The sequence below is a fragment of the Nelumbo nucifera genome, chromosome 2 (genome assembly GCF_055504915.1).
Source record: "Nelumbo nucifera cultivar China Antique chromosome 2, China Antique-T2T, whole genome shotgun sequence".
NCBI classification, from domain to species: Eukaryota; Viridiplantae; Streptophyta; class Magnoliopsida; order Proteales; family Nelumbonaceae; genus Nelumbo; species Nelumbo nucifera.
This window is the reverse complement of record NC_142650.1, coordinates 72,275,695-72,292,517: the sequence shown is the minus strand read 5'-3', so window position 1 is coordinate 72,292,517 and position 16,823 is coordinate 72,275,695.

The window sequence follows — 16,823 nt, the reverse complement described above, 5'->3', positions numbered from 1 at the left end:
ATGGACAAAACAGCTTAAGCACCCCCTTAATGAAGCTGATAAATATTTTACTCCTATCATTTTATTTATTTATTTTTATATTGTTATCAAAGTTTAATTTTTAAATGCATGTCAGCTTATTTTTTGAACCCAAAATACCAATACAAATATGAACTTGGGGATCGTGCAAATTTGTTGAAAGCATTACAAGATGTCATCGAAAAGTTAGAACCAAATCCTAATGGGCAAGTTGATTACATGATAGAGATAATACATGTAAATTGTGATAACTAAGTACATAAGCATATATATTACTTATTATTATTATTATTATTTGTCAATTGTCACCTATCCTGTCTTTGTAGGTGTTAAAATTTAGGGATGCAATTGGTTCATTTGGAAGGCAATCTGCCATTAGTTCAAGAACAAAAATGCACCCCAGTAGGTGATATCACAATGCCAAAGCTCAAAGCTCAATTAGAATGTCTATTTAGTTTTTTAAATTAGATTTCATGATTCTATTTATAAATATAGTTGAATAATTAAACTAACATAAAAAATTAATATTTACAGCTGAATGGTGGATGATGTATGGACTTGATGCTCCAACTTTGAGACGTATAGCTATACATGTGTTATCTTAAACAACTACATCATAAGGATGTGAAAGAAATTGGAGCACGTTCTCTCTTATCCACACAAAACAACAGAACCGTTTTGGTCATGAAAATCTTAAAAAAATAATTTTTGTCCAATACAACTTAAGGTTTAAGGCAAAACATCTTAAATGTGATGGAGAAAAAGAGACTTATACTGATCCTTTAGACCTTCTAGATGTATATGCTGAAGGAAATGAAGAGAACTCACTCTATGAATGGATAAAGTTTCTTGAGTCTTTGTTAGATGAACCAAGTGAAAGGCCAAATTCTCGGATAGCCAATGAGATGGGAATTAATGTCAATGATTTTATAGCATCTCAAAATCAAGGGAAATAACAAAATGGGGAAGATGAAGATTGGTCTGATGAATTTGTAACTCCAAGCAACACAATAAGTGAAAGTGGTGGAGGTAGTGGTAATGATTATGATAATGGTGATGGTGATGGTGATGGTGGTGGTAGTGGTAGTGGTGGTAATGGTGATGATGGGGATAGTATCCAAGAACACAATAAGAGTCAAAATCAAAGACATTTGATTTCATGGTTAGATTATGGTCAGGATTCTCATGTTACAACTTCTACAAATGAACCAAGAAGGCAATATCAACGATAAAGGAAGAGAGTAGAAACTAATTATGAGCAACTATTGTTAGAAAACTTAAGCTCAATGGAGATAGGCAATTCTTCTAGATCTTATGAGTGGGGTATTACTAGTTCTACATAATCATATGGATATGAATATCCCACTTCAAGTCAAGATAGCCAAACTCAATCATAGGCAATTGGGATTGGAACCCAAAATTATGATTATGTGCTCTTCAAACAAGCTCTTTGTGTGACTTCTTATTATTATGGATATGGATATGAACAATACCCCCAAATAGGAGATTCTCAAAGAACTGACCAAGAAAATAATCAATATTTTGTAGAAGATTATTGGAGGTGGTATTATTAAAATGTGATGAATTGGCAACAACATTGCAAACCACTAGAACAACAATATTATCGCCCACCTAATGGAGATGATGACCACCAGCCACCTAGAATCTTTTTTTGGATGTAATATTAATTGGAGTTTTTGTTTATGTAATAGATCATGTACTCTAACTATTAATACTAACTCTTGAAGTTTTTAATGTGATTTCATTTTTTATCATTTTATTATCAATCTTAGTTTTTTTGCTTTCTGTGATGGTTTGAATTTGGTGCTAAACCTTATTTTTATTTATATAATAAATTATGCAATTTAGGTGTTACTTGTTTATTTTTAAAGTTTATAGTACAACTTCATCATTTACTAATTTATTATTGATCTTGGTTTCTTAACTTTATATAATGGTTGGGAATAAGATAGTAGTCTAGGAATGTGTATTAATGCTTCTTTTATCATTTTACAAAATATCATAGCATATCTCCACATATTTCACAATATTTTCACAATGTCTCTAATTTTTACAATATTTCCCCTCGACATTTCCGACATATGTCCTATATTTTGGTAAGTGACATTTTTGTCGACATTGACATTTTAAACCTTGGTTACTGTTGATATTATTTATAACTATGATAGAAGTGATTAAGATAGAGCATGTGGTCACAATCAAGCTGATTCTAGTGGTGGTTTTGCCAAATATATACCACTCATTGATGGTTTAATGCCACTTAGTAAAGAGTAATATCGTTCTAGCTGTAGAGATATGCAATTAATGAATAGTTTTGGTTATAGTTCTTATTGTTGGTGCGTGATCTGGCTACTCCTAGCTGGAGGGTGATCCGAACTCCAAATGGGCGGCGAACTGGATCGATTTGCAAAATAGTGTACCAGAGAACCTGGGGTATCTAACCCAGCGAGGTCACTCCGATGCTTAAGTTAGTAATTCTACTGTGAATGCGAGCTGAATGCTTGAAAGCTTGAAGGCTAGTGAGTAGAGTAATCACGCATACCTGTTCCTTGAGATTTCGAGTCTTTATATACTAGAGTAGTCGTGGGCCTTACGAAAGGTCTCTGGGTTCTCCGGGCTGTAGGGATAAGGTTAGTTCCATTTTTGAAGGAGAGCAATATGTTGATAAGGTTTATCGCCTATCTCTGTTTCAGGCGGAACCGGGATGAGTTCTTATCGTGGTCTCGGGAAATTCAAGATCTATTGGCTCATCGTGACCTCAAGAGATTTGGAATCCATTGGGGAGGCCTTTGGAGTCGGTTACGTGGAGTTTTGGCTCATTAGCCCCGAGCTGGGACTTTAACTCTTTAGTCCTGAATTGGATTGGGTGTCGAGGTGCTACTACACCGAGGTGGGTCTTGGGCCGAGTTAACAAAATACCTGAATTCTGGATGTTGCGAACTGGGCTTGCCTACCTGATTTGTCATCCTTCGATTAGATCGCACTTATGTGTCACCTTCTTGCTAGGTCGTTCCAAATCACCCTTCATCAATTGCCCTCCACTCCTCGTGCCAGGGGTCCCAACCCAGTGCGGGGAGTTCATGAACAGTCTAGGTGGATTTGGCGCGAAGTCTAGTCAATTTGGAAGGCGAACCGTTGGTCGGGCCTGTTCAACCATCTGGCTTAACCACAAAATAACCCAGGTTGCATCTCGGGCACGTGCGAACGTCACACCATTTATAGGTTCCACGGACGCCAAAGAGCGCGCTTAACCGATTTCGTCGTCGGGTAGCATGCAACCTATTTTCCTGGGAGCCATCGGATCGTACAGGTCTCAGCCGTTGATCGTTGGATGTAGAGGACTATAAATAGGGGGCCAAAGGGCCCATTTCCTTCGATAAAAATCTTGTGATTGAGCTCTCCTGAGGTCGCGTTGGAGTCCTTCATCTTGCCACTCTTTCCTTTGTGTCTGAGGTTGTTTTCATCCTTTTGGTGAGTTCATCTTCTTTCATTAGTTGTTCCTCTTTCCTTTTCCTGTCCGGTATGTCTAGTGCTAGTATAGATAGGCTACTTAGTGATTTTGGTGAGCCCGAGGGTGCCGAGGTGCAGTCCTCGGCTCCCGCTGACGAGGTCAGCTCTTCGCCAAAGAGTTCCTCTCTTCACCTCTTAGGAGAAACACCTTTACCCGACGTCGGGCCATCTCGGCCTGAGGAACCTGAAGCTCAAATAGAGGGACCGACCTCTAGAGAGGGGGTCCCATCTTCTTCTCGGGGTCAAGATCCAGATGACTTCGGCCCATCCACGATGACCTCGGACATATTACTGTCCTTGGTAGCCCGTTACCGTCTTCCCGATACCCTTACCTTTAGTATTCCTTTGGGTCAGTACCCTTTGGTTCATGGTCACCATGAGCTCGTGGTTTTTGAGGAGCAGCTCATAGCTGGGTTGCGCTTCCCGTTCCACCCTTTCATCATAGAGATTATTAAGTTCTTTGACATTACGATTGACCAATTACACCTAAACTCCATCCAAACCATAGTTGGCACGATCTCTCTGTTCCACGAGTATAACCGACCTCTTTCCTTAGACACCTTTAGTTCGATCTGCTCGATCAAGAAGAACTCTTCTTGCCTGCGTGGGGACACCCGGCAGAGTTATTACATTTTCCCCTGCCCCGGGTTCAAAATCTTGTTCGGAACCCTGAGGGATGCCCATTCCCGACTCACTGGCGAGTGGCCATCAAGGACCCCGAGGTGAGGCTAGATGTTGAGGCCAGGGCGGTCGTTAATTCCTAGAGGGACCTTGGCTTTGAAATGAAAGATTTCTTGGCTGAAGAGAAGCTTGTATGAGCTGGGCTGAGTCCTCCTGGTCGGTGTTCGTGGACCTGGATGAAGATCAGGATGAGGGAGTCCCACCTCGCGAGCCCGAGGGTGCTTCGGTGTTCGTGCCTCAGCTCCCAAAGGAGAGCATAATGACCCCATGGCTCGGGCTCCTCAAGAGTAAAGATGCCATATTTCCTACAGAAGTCACAGAATGGGTTGGCATGCCCACAAGTCAGCTTGGGGGCAGGGCGGCTAGTTACTGCATGGTGGTGAGTAGCTTGCCCTTTTGTTCTATTTCCTTACTCTTCTGTTAATGGTACTTACATATGCTTTCTATTTGCCAGGTGAACTCTGCCATTCATTCACTTGTCTACTAGTCTGAGATTCGCTTGAAGCGAGCCCGGGAGGCTGAAGAGAACGCTCGAAAGCTTTTCCGCAAGCTGGATTTAGCTCGAGGTGAGGTTCTTAGAGTTAAGAAGGGAGCTCGGAGTCAGCAGGAGCTGATCATCGTATTGACGGAGGAGAAGGAGAAACTCAAGCACGAGAACGAGAACCTCGAGGCCATGATCAAGGAGCACACCGAGATCTTTGACACCGCCATCCAGGAGGCGCGGGTTCAGGAGAGAGAGCGCACCGTCGAACATTTCAAGGAGTCTCTGGAGTTTCACGAACTCTAGGTCGAGTATGGATCAAGCTCGTACCGGTCCGACTTCAAGCTTTGCAAGTGGCTGATGCGACAAAAGTTTCCCGAGCTCGACTTCGGATCTGTTTCCATGTTGGATGTTACTCCTGAGATGGCGAAGGAGGCTAACAAGGAACCCGACTCCTCCAAAGAGGAAAGCAACGATGAAGTTCTTGAGGTGGAGCCATCAAGAGAGGCAGGCTGAGAGGATGTGGAGGAGGATTGCATGGAAACTGACCTACCAGGCAGTTCGAATGTATAATCGTGCCTCTTTTCTTGGACCTCCTTACACACAATGTACATCCCGGGCCTCTGAGCTCGGTTATAGTAGTTTTTTTTTTTGTACTCAAAGTTCTACATCAATGAAATATAAGTGTTTTGGCAATCTTCGTGTGCAAAATTTTTTTTAAGTGTAGATTACTCCCGAACTGGCGAACTAAACCAAATAAGAGTGAAATTTTTTCTTAGTATATGTTACCCTGAATTGTCGAGCTAACGAGTTGGACTCCGAGTAGGAATAACCTTATATTGTTGTACACCGAGGTGGGCAGACATTGTAGGGTAGATACCTGGCCTATCTGTGCACGGGCTACTCGCTTAAGCATTGGTTATCCCTTAATGTCGAGCTAACAAGCCTAACCCCAGGTGGGGTTAACCTTTTGTTGTACGCCGAGGTGAATTAGACACCGTAGGGTTTAAACCCAAAGAGGTGACTAGGACTTGTCTGCCTATGCCAAAGAGGCGACTAGGAGTTGTCGTAGTGCCGAGGTCTTCTTTCAGCTCGGTGCCATAGCCCTTAGGCTTCTGGGAGTGACTCACAGTCCTCTCTCCAGTCAGTCATCTTTATCGACAGTTCGGTGGTCATATAGACTTGAAGAAATTTTGCCTTTGAGTCGCAAGTTCATGAGTAGTACCTTCTTAAGTTATCGATATTCCATGCTCGAGGTACCTGCTTCCCTTCCAAAGTCTCAAGCTCATACGTGTCTTCCTCGATCACCCATTTTACTCGGTATGAACCTTCCCAATTTGGGTCGAGCTTACCAACGCCGGGCTCAATTACCATAACCTTCCGAAGGACCAGGTCGCCGATGCAAAAGTGCCATTTTCTGACCCAGGTGTTATAGTACCGAGCTACTCTTTATTAGTAAGCTGCGGTTCGAATGTAAGCCAAGTCTCATACCTCTTCTACCAGGTCTAGGTTAGTACGGGGTTCGTCATCATTCGCCTCCTCATCGTAAGCCTCTAATCGTAATGTGGGTACCTCGATTTCCGTGGGGATCACCACTTCTATGCCACACGTGAGGTTGAAAGGCGTTTCACGTGTGGCGGTCTTAATAGTAGTTCGATAGGCCCAAAGGACATTGGGTAGTTCGTCCACCCACAATCACTTGGCTCGGGCTAAGCGATCTTTCAACCCGCAAAGTATCGCTCTGTTAGTCACTTCTGCTTGCTCGTTCGCTTGGGGGTGTGGCACCGGGGTAAAGTTTTGTTGAATCCCCATTTCGGCACACTAGTTTTGAAACTTAATATCTTCGAACTGTTTTCCATTGTCGGATATCAACACCTGAGGTAGCCCAAAACGGCATACTATGTTTTTCTAGAAGAAGTTTTGTACGTTGCGGGCTGTGATCATTACCAAGGGTTCGACCTCCACCCACTTCGTAAAGTAATCTACTGCTACAACCAAGAACCTCCTCTGCCCTATTGCTGGGGGGAAAGGACCAAGGATGTCGACTCCACACTATACAAAGGGCCACGGGCTAGTGAGGTATTTCAGATTAGCAACAGGTTGATGGTGAATGTTGGCATGCCTTTGGCACCTGTCACATTTTTTGACGAGTGCATCTGCCTTCATTGTGGGCCAATAATAGCCTTGCCTTAACACTTTCTGTGCGAGAGCTCTGCTCCCCAAGTGTCCACCGCACAAGCCTTCATGGGTGTCACGAAGTACATGCTCAGCTTCTAAAGGTCGCAAGCAGCGCAGGTAAGGGAATGTGAAAGACCTCCTGTACAGTTGTTCGTCTATGAGGACATATTTAGCTAACTGGCGCTCTACTCTTTGGGCTGCATTACGTTCTGCAGGTAGGGTCCCGTGGAGCAGATAACTCACGAGTGGATCAATCCAGCTCGGTTCCGCTTGTAATACGGGAACGACCCCTTCTGCCCCCCCGAGAATGCTGGGCCGAGGTAGGTCCTCTATGTAAACAATTCGCATGGTGTTGCTGCTCGTGCTAGCTAGTCGTGACAAGGCGTCTGCCTTAGCGTTCTCAGACCTCGGAATCTGTCCGATGAAGTAGGAGACGAAGTTGCGCAGGATCTCTCTGACTTTGGCCAAATAAGCTGTCATAGTGGGGTCACGGGCTTCATACTGACCAGTGACTTGGTTAACCACCATTTGTGAGTCACTACATACAGTGAGGTGCTTGGCCTTCATTTCTCTTGCTAAGGTTAACCCGACGACCAATGCTTTGTATTCTGCCTTGTTTGATGCCTCGAATTCGAACCGGAGAGCATATTCCAGCTTCACTTTGCTTGGGCCGTACAGTATTAGTCCTACATCGCTTCCCTGCTAGTTAGACAAGCTATCGACGTAGAGGATCCAGGGCTCCTCGTCCCAGGTTGGTTATGCTCCGACCGAGATCGGTGCCGCATTAGTTGAAGCTCCCATTGTGTGATCCAACACGGTCAGCTCGAGGGTCGTTGTGCTGAACGTGCATTCTGCTACAAAATCAGCCAAGACTTGAGCTTTGATTGCTAGCCGAGGCTTATATCAGATATAATATTCGCTAAGTTCGATGGACCACTTCGTCAATCTCCTAGATACCTCGGGTTTGAGCAGGACCTACCTCAGGGGTTTGTTGGTGAGAACGATGATAGTGTGGGCCTAGAAGTACGGGCGAAGCTTTCGGGCTTCTATGATTAGTGCGTATGCTAATTTCTCGATCTCCAAATACCTGGTATCTGCATCGTGCAAAATTTTGCTAACATAGTAGATGGGTTGTTGGACCCAATCTACTTCTTTGATTAGTTCCGAGCTAACCACCTCGTCGCTTGCAGAGAGGTATAGCTTTAACACGTCCCCTTCTTCGGGTCGGGTTAAAACTGGGGCGATACCTAAGTATCTTTTTAGCTTGTCAAAGGCGAGCTAGCATTCTTCAGTCCATTCTTCAGTCCTTACTCTTTTTATCGCTTTAAAAAAGGGTAGGAACCGATCTTCCGACTTGGACATGAAGCGGCCCAAGGCGGCTACCTGACCAGTCAGCCTCTGAACATCTTTTATTTTCTGGGGTGGTCTCATATCTATAGTGACTTTTATTTTATCCGGGTTGGCCTCGATGCCACTTCGGTTGACTATATAGCCAAGAAATTTACCCGAAGTGACCCCGAAGATGCACTTATTTGGATTTAGCTTCATTTTATATCTTCGTAAAATTTGAAAAACACTTTTTAAATCATTCAACAAAAAATCCGAAAACTGGGTCTTCATGACCATGTCATCAACATAACACTATTTTATTGCCGATTAACGACTCAAAAATCTTATTTACAAGGCACTGAAAGGTTGCCCCAGCATTTTTTAATCCGAAGGGCATGACCTTGTAACAGTATTACCCGAGCTCAGTTATGAAGGCGGTCTTCTCTTTGTCAGCAGAATCCATCCTAATCTGGTTGAAACCGGAATAGGCATCCAGGAAGGTCAGCAACTCATGCTCTGAGGTTGCATCCACTAGGCAGTCGATCTTGGGTAGTAGGAAGCAATCTTTCAGGCAGGCTGTGTTCAGGTCAGTGTAATCGACGCACATGCGCCAGTTGCCATTGGCCTTTTTCACTAGAACCGGGTTAGCCACCCAGCTTGGGTAATGGACTTCCCTGATGAAGTCTGCCGCGAGGAGCTTCCCAACCTCTTCATCGACTACCTTCCAACGTTTCGGGGCGAGGTTACGATTCTTCTTCCTTACTAGCCTAATTAAGGGGTCAGTGTTCAATTTGTGAGTTATAATTTTTGAATCAATTCCGGGCGTTTCTGCCGCGGACCAAGCAAAAACATATAAGTTTTTAAGTAAGAAACTTACTAGTTGGGAGCAGAGTGGTTCGTTGATTGAGGCACCAATCTGGAGAGTCTTGGTAGGTTCACCAACGGAGACCGGTATGTGGACCATCTCCTTTGTCGGGGCAGCTCGCTCGTCGGTATACTCCACAGGTCACTCGAGCTTGACATCCTCTGCTAGCTTCGCTTTTCCTTTAAGAGCAGCTACGTAGCACTTGCGCGATTCAAGCTTGTCACCTCACATGACTCCCACCCCATAATCAGTTGGGAACTTCATCGCCAAATAGTAAGTGGACACCACCGCGTGTAGAACATGCATGATGGGCTGACCTACTATGGCAATGTAGGGGGAGGGAGTCGCGACCACCAGGAAGGTGTGCTTAAATCGCACGATGTTTGTCCACGTGCCGGCTTCCACATGTACTGTGACTCAACCAAGAGGTCTGACCTCCTCACTGCAGAACCCTACCAAAGGTGTATCTGTCGGTCTCAGGTCGCTCTGCTGTAACTGTAATTTATCAAAAAGTCTCCTTGAAGAGTATATTTGTCGAGCTGCCTGAGTCTACTAATATCTGTTTTACCTCAAAGTCGTTAATTCACAACTTCACTACTAGGGCATCGTCATGAGGATACTAGATCCCACGTGCATTGTCCTCAGTGAAGTATATCGGTCCTTCAAGCCAAGGTTTCTTTGGCGGGTTTTCCTCTTCGTTTTCTAGCTCGTGGACAAAGGTACTCCCAGCTACCAATGTACACCTGACAATGATGGACCCATCGGTAATCATGTTAATTACCCCATGGATCGGTCTTTCCTCTGGAAACTGCCACGGTGGTTGCTCATTCTGCCTACTGGTCTCGGGGGCATTCCTCCTCTGGTCCCCCTGTCGATCCGTCTGCTGATCTGTTTGCCCCCTCTCTTCCCTTAAGATGAAGTTCTTCAGGTATCCGCGTCGGATATGTTCCTCGATCTCGTAACAGAGGTTCCTACAATTCTCTGTGTTGTGTCTGTGGTCTCGGTGAAAATGGCAGTATATGTTTGGGTTTCTTGTTGCTGGGTCTCCCCTCAACCAAGGAGGCCATTTGATGAAGGATGAGTCCTTAATGGCCATTAGGATCTCTCCTCTCTTAGCGTTCAAAGGCATGTCGCTCGTTCTCTCCATAGGTGGGGTCCTGGAGCACCGAGCTGATTTGTGAGTTTGCGAGGGAGACCGACTTCTGGAGTTGTTTCTTCCCCTGCTTGGAAACTTGCTTTTCTTCCTCTTTTGTTCACCATTGCTCGTTCCTTCATTCTCTTTCTTCCTCTTTTCCGGCGATGGGTTGTTGACCTTCTGATTAATCTCCTCCTTGGTACCGATGAACTGGTCTGTTAATTTAAGGAATTCGATGATGTCCTTTGGTTTGTTAGTTATCACATGCCACTTAAACTCTTTGTGGGTGATTTCTTTCTTTGCTATAGTGAGTCTTACTACCAGGTCGAGGTCCGGTATCTGTAGGCAAGTGTCATTGAAGCGATTGATATAGATTCTAATCGATTTTTCTTCCCTCTGAACCATGTTGAGAAGGATTTCCTGCGACTTTGGACACTTCTTGCTAGTAATGAAGTGTGCGGTGAACAGGTTGGCGAACTGGGACCAGCTTTTGATGGAGCATGGCGTGAGATTTTGGTACCAAGTTCAGACTACCCCCTTGAACATAGTAGAGAATGCCACACACATGCATGACTCATCAGCCCCAGCTAGGTGCATCTGAGACTGGAAAGAGTCCATATGGTGATTGGGATCGAACGACTCGTCATACTTGTCTAACAGGGGCATCTTGAAGTCTTTTGGCATTGGAGTTGCTAAGAGCTTGGGGGACACAGGGGATGACCGGCAAAGTAGTGGAGGCACAATTTTTGTAGCCACCAAGCTCGCTTCTTCCTTCCCTTTGGTTTGCTCTTCTCGCTGGCCTGGCTTCGTTAGCGGATTGTTCTTGACCGAGGTATGACGTGTTTTGCGGCATCGCCGCTACTGCTTCTTCACTGGCTCAACGTTGGTGCTGCTGACTTCAGTTTGATCTGGTATTTCGGCCCTGTCCCGAGGTAAATCTTGGTTTCTTATGGGATTCTGGGGCTGGCTATCACGAGGTACGGAGAGGCCTTGTCTCGAGTTTGCACCTCAAACCCCAAACTGGTTATCTGCTCGTGAGACATCATTCTCTGGCTGTGAGTACCAAGGCGGATTGGGCTGACTATCCTTGGACCTGTTTCCGAGATTTCCTTGCGAGACCGGCGAAGTGTGCTGACCGTCTCTCCTCCCATGGGGCGAGACCTGACTCCTGAGAGGAATCAATACTTGTGAGGTCTCTTCTCCCCAATGGGAGATTGATTGAGGTTCTGGTTTGTCCTTAGCCGATTCGGGTTTTGACCGTGATGGGGCCCTGGGTGCCGAGGTGGAACCGATTGCTGGTTTGGGTGTAGTGGAGGGATCTGGTGCTGATACTATTGGTAGAAATAACACTGGTACTGCTAACACTGTTGGACCTGCTGCATATGGATCTGAATAGCCCGGATGCACTGAACGAGGTCGTGAAACTGGGAATGCCCGATTCCGGGGGAACCACGGAGGGCTCAGATAAAGTTGCGCCTACCATTGGGGGAAGTGGGGCACTCACTTGTGTGGTGCTCAGTGGTGCGGACAGTGATGGAACTCCAAACGCTATGAGCGGAATGGTGAACTGGCTGATGCACACCATAGGAGCTTGGGGGAAGGTTGGTTGCTGGGTTTGCTCCCCGGTGACGTTCATCTTGATATTTTTCCGGTGTGAAGGGAGGATTCCATTGAGGTTGAGATTAAGCTTGAAATTGCAAAGAGATAGGGATGACCTTTTGATCGTTTCCCACAGATGGTGCCAATTGTTGGTGCATGATTTGGCTACTCCTAGCTGGAGGGCGATCCAAACTCCAAATGGGTGGCGAGTTGGACTGATCTGCAAAACAGTGTACTAGAGAACCCGGGGTAGCTAACCTGGTGAGGTTGCTCCGATGCTTAAGTCAGTAATTCTACCGTGAATGTGAGCTAAATGCTTGAAAGCTTGAGTGCTTGTGAGTAGAGTAATCACGCGTACCTGTTCCTTGATATTTCAAGTCTTTATATACTGGAGTAGTCGTGGGCCTTACGAAAGGGCTCTAGGTTCTCCGGGCTGTGGGGATAAGGTTAGTTCCGTTTTTTAAGGAGAGTAGTATGTTGATAAGGTTTATCGCCTATCTTTGATTCAGGCAGAACCAGGATGAGTTCTTGTCGTGGTCTCGGGAAATTCGAGATCTGTTAGCTCATCGTGACCTCAAGAGATTCGGAATCCATTGGGGAGGCCTTTGGAGTCAGTTACATAGTGTTTCGGCTCATTAGCCCCGAGCTGGGACTTCAACTCTTTAGTCCCGAACTGGATTGGGTGTTGAGGTGCTACTACACCGAGGTGAGTTTTGGGCCGAGGTGGCTGAATACCCGAACTCCGGATGTTGTGAACTGGGCTTGCCTAGCTGAGTTGTCATCCTTCGATCAGATCGTGCCTACATGTCCCCGTCTTGCTATGTCATGCCAAATCACCCTTCATCACTTATGATTATGAATGACCAAATGAATTGAATTAAAATTGTTGAAAATTTATCAACGATAATGAGATGATGCATGGATTAAGTAGCATAAGTTTGAGTTTAACTTCTGATGATGGCTATAGTTCTTTTCAATATGGGTATAAGTCATATGACACATGCCGTACAATTACAACTCCTAAAACTCCAATAACTTCTTAGCTTTTTGGTGGTCTTAGTAATTGATATGGATCACATTATCATGCTTAACCTTATTATTAGGGAGTGTTTTAGGCAAATATACATAATATCATATTTAATAGAATGAATTGTGCTGAGTATTATTCTTTGATTAGAAACTAACACAACGTACACGCAAGAAACTTCTTATGGTATTAAACTATTGATTTCCATTACTTGACTTTAGGTAAATAAATAAATAACTTATCAAATAATGAATTTTTATATTTTTATTACGTTTTAGTGTATATTTATTAATTATTTTTAAATTGATGTAGTTATAATTTTAATAGACATTGCCTAGATGCTCTTGTATGTTGATTATGATGTGTTTCTTTATAAATTTCATTAAAATATATTATTTAATGTATATATACCATATTAAGGCTTTATATTTAGTATTATTGATGTATTTTATATTATATTGAGGTATTTATAGTGTTTATATGTGTATTTATGTGCATCTTAATTTTTCTCTGATATGCATGCATATCCAAGGTGTATCTCGATCTACATCTTAAAATTGATTTTCCGATATGCTATGCATTTACGATACTTTGAACTTTAGGCTGCATTTGGCAACATTTTTGCATTGACAGATGACGGAAAACACATTTTCCAATGCATATTTACATTTATAATAAAATGTAAAAGTACATCAATAAAAAAGAAGTAAATTTGCATCCAAGTGGGATTTTGATAAAAAAGGTAGATGCTTTATCAGAATTCATGTCTGCATCCATTACAACTAAAAGTCTGTTTGGTAAGGAGGTAAATTTGTCAATGCAAAACTAACCCAACTTTACAATTTATATGAACCATTTTACACTCTACATATTTGCATTCACACTTATTTGCATCGTTTCCAAACACAACCTTAGATCAAAATACATTTACCATTTAAATTCCACTAACATTCATACTAATAATATACTCCAAACATAAATTTTAAGATTGCTTCCATTTTTTTGGCTTAGATTAATTTAATTACTAGGCATGTGGGATTCCATTTTCTCATAAAAACAAAAAAAATAATAATTTTGAAAATTGTTTTCTCACGAGTTTAAGACTTTGTATCTCAAGGTAAATCCTTACCTCAATACCTCTTATGGGCATGCCAATAACAAAAAGCAACTAAAAAGTGTATAAGTAAGAAAAAATAATTATTTATGTCATTAAAGAAAAATAAATAAAGAATTAGAAAATAATATGGACAACCCAAAACAAAAGAAGGAAAGAAGTGGTTTGTTTTTGTATCGAAATTACAAATCCTCTTACAAAGTACCTATTTTGAAGGGCTTTCACATAGTGGCTTGTGGTTTTGTAAGGTGGGCTCCAAAAAGAAAGCCTAGAAACTATGTTTGGTGAAAAACCACCCAAGATATATGCTTTCATTCAACAAAAAATCAACCTTCCATTGAAGCTAATTTTATTAGTGTCTTCAAATCAGCTTAGTGAAAACAACTAAATCAAAGTTGAAGCCTTCCCAAACAGACCCTAAAAGTTGTGTTGCTTTATGCTTTGTTAGGGGTGCAAATGGATTAGATCATGATTTGGTATGATCCGAAGTCTGATCTTATTTTGTTGTATTTGGATGTTCCCATTTGAGATTTTTTTGATCAAATCAGATTGGATAATAGGATCCAATTTTTTAATTGGATTGAATTCAGATCACCCCCTATCCGATCCAAAAGGATCCAATCCTATGTTATTTATTTATTTATAAATATATTATTTATATTGCATTTTTTGTAAATTTTTATATTATTTATTTTTTTATAGAAAACATGTATATATATGATGAAAATAGTTGAAAAAAATACTTTTAGTTTTTGATTTTCTTTATTTAAACTTTTATATTTTATTTTCTTTTTAATATATTTTTTTTATTTTTTTAAATTAAATCGGATTGGATCATATTCAGATATCTAACATCCTTATCAAATTCGAATTCAAATACATATTTTGTGAGATCCAATCGAATCTATAGTTTATAGTATTAGATCGGATTCAGATATCCCCTAATTTGAATCCGATCTAATCCATTTGTATTCTTATGCTTTGTGGATTAAAACTAAAAGTTTTCTAGCCTAAGACAATCAAACAACTATGTTCTTTTACTTAACTCTTACTAAATGCTCAAAGCACTGTTAGATTTATTTTTATTACTAAATGCTTAAAACATTGTTTGACTTATTTTTAATTCTCATATTCCAAAGGTCAAAAGAAAAGCGTTTCTTTACCAAAAAACACAAAGAATATACAAACAGAGCCTAGTTTAAATTTCATGAAATATTAAATGCATTTACCTATTCTTGGGCCAAAAAAATGTTGACTGGGTTAGAGAACCATTGACCCAGGTGGTCGAACCATCGACTCGTTCAACCTGGATAGTGATTCATGTTTAAAGAAGTTGTAAAGCAGACTGAGGTCTTAGATTTGAGATCACTAATATCTCTAGCGAGAGAGAGAGAGAGAGAGAGAGAGAGAGAGAGAGGGGATTGCAGATCTAAGATCTCAGTTCTTAGATATGAAATTGCAGATCTAAGATCGTAGAGGAACACCGGATGCTTCTCCTTCTCTTCCTCTTCCTCTTCCTTGTCCCCTCCTTCCTTTTTTTTTTCCTTTCCTTTCCTTTCTTTCTTTCTTAGCCGACAACTCTTTTTGAGTTTCTTCTTACAAAAGACTAAAATGAATATTATATCCCTAATATTCTAGACATTTTCTTCTTTTTTTGAATTTTTAATTTTTTAATCCATGTCATTTTCGAAACTACCAATTAGAAACTCTACTTTTCCCAAAAAAATCTTCCTAAAATCTCTCTCTCTCTCCCACAAGTTCCAATAACCTAAATAATCTAACATCTTAAAATTTTTCCTAAACAACCACCCCCGGCCCACTATCCCCAACTTTCTCCTAAGTTATCTCTAATTTAGTAGAGAGTTTCTCTCCTAAATTATCTTTAATTCTTATTTATCTTCTCCCCACTTTTTATCTACATCTATCTAAAGAAAGTTTGAATTAAAAAAATTTAAGAATTATTTAAATATTCTAAAAAATATATAATAACTTCAAAATATTTATTAAAAAGACAAAAAATAAGTATAATTCATTTAATAATATTCATATTATTAATAATTACATATTTTTATAAAATTCATCACGAAATTATGTACAAACAATATAAATTATGATTTTCAGGAATATTCTATCTAAATTTTATTTAAATAATAAAAATATAACATAAAAAATGAAATATTATTCAAATATTTCAATAACTAAATATCTTAAATAACAAAATATTCAAATTAATATTTTAAATCAATTAATAATACATTTTGAATAGTTACTAAATAACTTTCAATTATAATAAGTAGATTAAGATTTTAAATATTTAGTTAAATAACTAAATATTTTAAATAACGAAATATTTAACATAACTAGATTTTAAATAGTCAAAATAAAAAAATTATGTATTAATAGTACTATAATTTTATGGATTATTAAATTTAACAAGTAATTAATATTTTAAAATTTATATAATGATATTATTTCAATAAATAAATAATATTTTAAACAACTAATTTCATTTGTACCAATTAATAATTCTAGAAAACAACTTTCATAAAAGTTATTGGTTATTAATGATAATTTAAAAAATTTAATCTTTATTTATTGTATATTTTACTAAAATTAATATTTATTATATTTGAGTAACTATTTATTTATTTTTGTGAAAAATATATTTGCAATAATTATGTATAAATATATTTTTGTTTTGTTATTTAATAGAAATTTTTCAATAATTATTGGAGTTTAAACTACTGTTATTTAGCTTTTTAAAATTAGTTTATTATGTATTTTGCTATAAATTTTTAATAATTATTTGAGATTAAACTATTGTTCATGGGTTGGTTCGTTTTAGTTGTAGGTTATTTGGCCAAC